Source organism: Schistocerca gregaria, chromosome 10 (genome assembly GCF_023897955.1).
Source record: "Schistocerca gregaria isolate iqSchGreg1 chromosome 10, iqSchGreg1.2, whole genome shotgun sequence".
Classification (NCBI taxonomy): Eukaryota; Metazoa; Arthropoda; class Insecta; order Orthoptera; family Acrididae; genus Schistocerca; species Schistocerca gregaria.
The window spans coordinates 31,074,206-31,080,637 of NC_064929.1; positions in this window are offsets into that span (position 1 = coordinate 31,074,206).

The following is a 6,432-nucleotide window of genomic DNA, read 5'->3' on the forward strand; positions in this document are numbered from 1 at the left end:
GGAGGAAAGTGCACATGGTGACTGTTGTATTCAATCCCGATGCAATTTCTGTGTTTCATCAACACTCTGATAGTCCACAGATTACAGAATGCCTCTAGATGTGCATCGGAAACTACTACGGGTCTTCCAGGGAACGATCAAAGCGTAGACAGTTAGAGACATTACTCCCGTGGAGGAAAGTGCGCATGGTGACTGTTGTATTCAATTCCATTGCAATTTCTGTGTTTCATCAGCACTATGATAGTCCACAGATTACAGAATGCCTCTAGAAGTGCATCGGAAACTACTACGGGTCTTCCAGGGAACGATCAAAGCGTAGACTGTTTGAGACACTACTCCCATGGAGTAAAGTGCGCATGGTGACTGTTGTATTCAATCCCGATGCATTTTCTGTGTTTCATGAACACTCTGATAGTCCACAGATTACAGATTGCCTCCAGATGTGCATCGGAAACTACTACTGGTCTTCCTGGGAACGATCAAAGCGTAGACTGTTTGAGACATGATTCCCATCGAGGAAAGTGCGCATGGTTACTGTTGTATTCAATTCCGATGAAATTTCTGTGTTTCATTAACACTTTGAAGGTCCACAGATTACCGAATGCCTCCAGATGTGCATGGGAAACTACTACTGGTCTTCCAGGGAACAATCAAAGCGTAGACTGTTTCAGACGTTACTCCCATGGAGGAAAGTGCAGATGGTGACTGTTGTATTCAATCCCGATGCAATTTCTGTGTTTCATCAACACTGTGATAGTCCACAGATTATAGATTGTCTCCAGATGTGCATCGGAAACTACTTCTGGTCTTCCTAGGACCGATCAAAGCGTAGACTGTTTCAGACATTACTCCCATGGAGGAAAGTGCGGATTGTGACTGTTGTATTCACTCCCGATGCAATTTCTGTGTTTCATCAACTCTTCGGAGGTCCACAGATTACAGAATGCCTCCAGATGTGCATCGGAAACTACTACTGGTCTTCCAGGGTACGATCAAAGCGTAGACTGTTTGAGACATTACTCGAGTGGAGGAGAGTGCGAATGCTGACTGTAGTAGCCAATCCTGATGCAATTTCTGTGTTTCATCAACACTCTGATAGTCCACAGATTACAGATTGCCTCCAGATTCGCATCGGAAACTACTACTGGTCTTCCAGGGAACGATCAAAGCGTAGACTGTTTGAGACATTACTCAAGTGGAGGAAAGTGCGCATGACGAATGTTGTATTCAATCCAGATGCAATTTCTGTGTTTCAACAAACTCTGATAGTAAACAGATTACAGAATGCCTCCAGATGTGCATCGGAAACTACTACTGGTCTTCCAGGGAACGATCATAGCGTAGACTGTTAGATACCCTACTCCCATGGAGGAAAGTGGTCACGGTGAGTGTTGTATTCAATCCCGATGCAATTTCTGTGTTTCATTAACACTCGGATAGTCCACAGATTATAGAATGCATCCAGATGTGCATCGGAAACTACTACTGGTCTTGCAGGGAACGAACAAAGCGTAGACTGTTTGAGACATTACTCCCATGGAGGAAAGTACGGATGGTTACTCTTGTATTCAAACCCGATGCTATTTCTGTGATTCATCAACACTTTGAAGGTCCACAGATTACAGAATATCTCCAGATGTGCATCGGAAACTACTACTGGTCTTCCAGGGAACGATTAAAGCGAAGACTGTTTGAGACATTACTGCCATGGAGGAAAGTGCGCATGGTGACTGTTGTATTCAATCCCGATGCAATTTCTGTGTTTCATCAACACTCTGATAGTCCACAGTTTACAGAATGCCACCAGATGTGCATCAGAAATTACTACTGGTCTTCCAGGGAACGATCAAAGCGTAGACTGTTTGAGACATTACTCCCATGGAGAAAAGGGCGGATGGTGACTGTTGTATTTAATCCCGATGCAATTTCTATGTTTCATCAAAACTCTGATAGTCCACAGATTACAGATTGCCTCCAGATGTGCATCGGAAACTACTACTGGTCTTCCTGGGAACGATCAAAGCGTAGACTGTTTGAGACATTACTCCCATGGAGGAAGGTACGGATGGTTACTCTTGTATTCAAACCCGATGCTATTTCTGTGTTTCATCAACACTTTGAAGGTCCACATATTACAGAATATCTCCAGATGTGCATCGGAAACTACTACTGGTCTTCCAGGGAACGATTAAAGCGAAGACTGTTTGAGACATTACTCCCATGGAGGAAAGTGCGCATGGTGACTGTTGTATTCAATCCCGATGCAATTTCTGTGTTTCATCAACACTCTGATAGTCCACAGTTTACAGAATGCCACCAGATGTGCATCGGAAATTACTACTGGTCTTCCAGGGAACGATCAAAGCGTAGACTGTTTGAGACATTACTCCCATGGAGGAAAGTGCGCATGGTGACTGTTGTATTCAATCCCGATGCAATTTCTGTGTTTCATCAACACGCTGATAGTCCACAGATTAGAGATTGCCTCCAGATGTGCATCGGAAACTACAACTTTTCTTCCTGGGAACGATCAAAGCGTAGACTGTTTGAGACATTACTCCCATGGAGGAAAGTGCGCCTGGTGACTGTTGTATTCAATTGCGATGAAATTTCTGTGTTTCATTAACACTTTGAAGGTCCACAGATTACAGAATGCCTCCAGATGTGCATGGGAAACTACTACTGGTCTTCCAGGGAGTGATCAAAGCGTAAACTGTTTCAGACGTTACTCCCATGGAGGAAAGTGCGCATGGTGTCTGTTGTATTCAACCCCGATCCTATTTCTGTGTTTCATCAACACTCTGATAGTCCACAGATTACAGAGTGTCTCCAGATGTGCATCGGAAACTCCTTCTGGTCTTCCTGGGACCGATCAAAGCGTAGACTGTTTCAGACATTACTCCCATGGAGGAAAGTGCGGATTGTGACTGTTGTATTCACTCCCGATGCAATTTCTGTGTTTCATCAACTCTTTGAGGGTCCACAGATTACAGAATGCCTCAAGATGTGCATCGGAAACTACTACTGGTCGTCCATTGAACGATCAAAGCGTAGGCTGTTTGAGACATTACTCCCGTGGAGGAAAGTGCGAATGGTGACTGTTGTATTCAATCCCGATGCAATATCCTTGATTCATCAACACTCTGATAGTCCACAGATTACAGATTGCCTCCAGATGTGCATGGGAAACTACTACTGGTCTTCCAGGGAACGATCAAAGCGTACACTGTTTCAGACATTACTCCCATTTAGGAAAGTCCGCATGGCGACTGTTGTATTCAATCCCGATGCAATTTCTGTGTTTCAACAACACTCTGATAGTAAACAGATGACAGAATGCCTCCAGATGTGCATCGGAAACTACTACTGGTCTTCCACTGAACGATCAAAGCGTAGACTGTTTGAGATATTACTCCCATGGAGGAAAGTGTTCATGGTGACTGTTGTATTCAATCCCGATACAATTTCTGTGTTTCATTAACACTCGGATAGTCCACAGATTACAGAATGCCTCCAGATGTGCATCGGAAACTACTACTGGTCTGGAGGGAACGATCAAAGAGATGACAGTTTGAGACATTACTCCAATGGAGAAATGTAATCATGGTGCCTGTTGTATTCAATCCCGATGCAATTTCTGTGTTTCATCAACAATTTGAAGATCCGCAGATTACAGAATGCCTCTAGATATGCATCGGAAGCTAGTACTGGTCTTCCAGGCAACGAGCAAAGCGTAGACTGTTTGAGACATTACTCCCTTGGAGGAAAGTCCGCACGGTAACTATTGTATTCAGTGCCGATGCAATTTCTGTGTCTCATCAACACTCTGATAGTCCACAGATTACAGAATGCCTCCAGATGTGAAACGGAAACTACTACTGGTCTTCCAGGGAACGATCAAAGCGTACACTGTTTGAGACATTACTCCCATGGAGGAAAGTGCGCATGGTGACTGTTGTATTCAATCCCGATGCAATTTCTGTGTTTCATCAACACTCTGATAGACCAGAATGCCTCGAGATGTGCATCGGAAACTAGTACTGGTCTTCCAGGGAGCGATCAAAGCGTAGACTGTTTGAGACTTTACTCCCATGGAGGAAAGTGCGCATGGTGACTGTTGTATTCAATGCCGATGCAATTTCTGTGTTTCATCAACACTCTGATAGTCCACAGATTACAGAATGCCTCCAGATGTGAAACGGAAACTACTACTGGTCTTCCAGGGAACGATCAAAGCGTACACTGTTTGAGACATTACTCCCATGGAGGAAAGTGCGCATGGTGACTGTTGTATTCAATCCCGATGCAATTTCTGTGTTTCATCAACACTCTGATAGTCCACAGATTACAGAATGCCTCCAGATGTGCATCGGAAACTACTATTGGTCTTCCAGGGAACGATCAATGCGTAAAATGTTTGAGACATTACTCCCATGGAGGAAAGTGCGCATGGTGACTGTTGTACTCAATCCCGATGGAATTTCTGTGTTTCATCAATACTCTGATAGTCCACAGATTACAGAATGCCTCCAGATGTGCATGGGAAACTACTACTGGTCTTCCAGGGAACGATCAAAGCGTAAACTGTTTCAGACATTATTCCCATGGAGGAAAGTGCGGATTGTGACTGTTGTATTCACTCCCGATGCAATTGCTGTGTTTCATCAACTCTTTGAAGGTCCACAGATTACAGAATGCCTCAAGATGTGCATCGGAAACTACTACTGGTCTTCCAGGGAACGATCAAAGCTTACACTGTTTGAGACATTACTCGCATGGAGGAAAGTGCGCATGGTGACAGTTGTATTCAATCCCGATGCAATTTCTGTGTTTCATCAACACTCTGATAGTCCACAGATTACATAATGCCTCCAGATGTGCCTCGGAAATTACTACTGGTCTTGAGGGAACGATCAAAGAGATGACAGTCTGAGACACTACTCCAATGGAGAAATGCACGCATGGTGCCTGTTGTATTAAATCCCGATGCAATATCTGTGTTTCATCAATAATTTGAAGGTCCGCAGATTACAGAATGCCTCCAGATGTGCATCGGAAGCTAATACTGGTCTTCCAGGCAACGAGCTAAGCGTAGACTGTTTGAGACATTACTCCCATGGAGGAAAGTGCGCATGGTGACTGTTGTATTCAATCCCAAAGGAACTTCTGTGATTCAACAACACTCTGATAGTAAACAGATTACAGAATGACTCCAGATGTGCATCGGAAACTACTACTGGTCTTCCAGGGAACGATCAAAGCGTAACCTGTTTGAGACATTACTCCCGTGGAGGAAAGTGCGAATGGTGACTGTTGTATACAATCCCGATGCAATTTCTGTCTTTCATCAACACTCTGATAGTCCACAGATTACAGATTGCCTCCAGATGTGCATGGGAAACTACTACTGGTCTTCCAGGGAACGATCAAAGCTTAGACTGTTTCAGACGTTACTCCCATGGAGGAAAGTGCGGATGGTGACTGTTGTATTCACTCCCGAAGCAATTTCTGTGTTTCATCAACACTCTGATAGTCCACAGATTACAGATTGTCTCCACATGTGCATCGGAAACTACTTCTGGTCTTCCTGGGTCCGATCAAAGCGTAGACTGTTTCAGACATTACTCCCATGGAGGAAAGTGCGGATTGTAACTGTTGTATTCACTCCCGATGCAATTTCTGTGTTTCATCAACTCTTTGAAGGTCCACAGATTACAGAATGCCTCAAGATGTGCATCGGAAACTACTACTGGTCTTCCAGGGAACGATCAAAGCTTACACTGTTTGAGACATTACTCGCATGGAGGAAAGTGCGCATGGTGACTGTTGTATTCAATCCCGATGCAATTTCTGTGTTTCATCAACACTCTGATAGTCCACAGATTACATAATGCCTCCAGATGTTCCCTCGGAAATTACTACTGGTCTTGAGGGAACGATCAAAGAGATGACAGTTTGAAGCACTACTCCAATGGAGAAATGTACGCATGGTGCCTGTTGTATTAATTCCCGATGAAATTTCTGTGTTTCATCAACAATTTGAAGGTCCGCAGATTACAGAATGCCTCCAGATGTGCATCGGAAACAAGTACTGGTCTTCGAGGGAGCGATCAAAGAGGAGACTGTTTGAGACATTACTCCCATGGAGGAAAGTGCGCATGGTGACTGTAGTATTCAATCCCGATGCAATGTATGCGTTCATCAACACTCTGATAGTACACAGATTACAGAATGCCTCCAGATGTGCATCGGCATCAACTACTGGTCTTCCAGGGAGCGATCAAAGCGTAGACTGTTTGAGACATTACTCCCATGGAGGAAAGTGCGCATGGTGACTGTTGTATTCAATCCCAAAGGAACTACTGTGATTCAACAACACTCTGATAGTAAACAGATTACAGAATGCCTCCAGATGTGCATCGGAAACTACTA